Here is a 784-nt window from a genome sequence, read left to right as displayed (position 1 = left end):
GATTCAACAAATTCAATCATGGAAAATCAGGAACCTCTAAGTATGGGAGATCGAATGAGAGCTACACGCACTGGCCAAGGTCATGCAATTACTCAACTAGACATTAATGCGCCAAATTATGAAATCAAAGGATAAATCCTACACATGGTAACTAATCAATGCCAATTTAGTGGTACGCTAAAAGAAGATCCAAACGAACATCTTCAAACCTTTAATAGGATATGTACTCTATTTAAAATCAGAGAAGTTGAGGATGAATAGATCTATCTCATGTTATTTCCCTGGACTTTAAAGGGAGAAGTCAAAGATCGGTTAGAATCGTTACCTGAAGGGGCGATTGACACATGTTTTAGTTGAGAAATTTCTTAAAAGATTCTTTCTGGCATCTAAAGCCGTGAGACTTCAAGGAGAAATTGTTACGTTCACACAGAAGCCAAATGAAACTCTATATGAGGCATGGACAAGATTTAGAAAGTTGTTGAGAGGATGTCCTCAACATGGTTTAGACACTTATCAAATAGTACAAATATTCTACCAAGGATGCGACATTACTACACGAAAAGACATCGACATAGCAGCTGGTGGTTCCATTATGAAGAAAACCGCAACTGAAGCTTACAAAATTATTGATAACACAGTCTCCCACTCACATGAGTGACATCAAGAAAAAGACATCATTAGATCATCTAAAGTGACTAGAGCTGATTATAGCCATGACTTTGATTCCATTTCAGCAAAGTTAGACGCTTTCGAGAGACGAATGGAAAAGATGACTAAGGATATT

The 784-nt window shown here is 37.1% G+C and overlaps 1 non-coding gene across 1 annotated transcript; it reads right to left on the bottom strand.

Annotated features, from left to right (window-relative positions):
* Positions 1-397: 397 nt before the first annotated feature.
* LOC139865310 (small nucleolar RNA R71) lies at positions 398-504 on the bottom strand. The gene has a single exon (XR_011764838.1). It is a non-coding gene; the product is annotated as a small nucleolar RNA R71 (small nucleolar RNA).
* Between the last annotated feature and the right edge of the window lie 280 nt (positions 505-784).

This window comes from Rutidosis leptorrhynchoides, chromosome 8 (assembly GCF_046630445.1).
Source record: "Rutidosis leptorrhynchoides isolate AG116_Rl617_1_P2 chromosome 8, CSIRO_AGI_Rlap_v1, whole genome shotgun sequence".
Classification (NCBI taxonomy): Eukaryota; Viridiplantae; Streptophyta; class Magnoliopsida; order Asterales; family Asteraceae; genus Rutidosis; species Rutidosis leptorrhynchoides.
The sequence above is the reverse complement of the archived record's forward strand: the minus strand, read 5'-3'. Positions and strand labels throughout refer to the sequence as shown.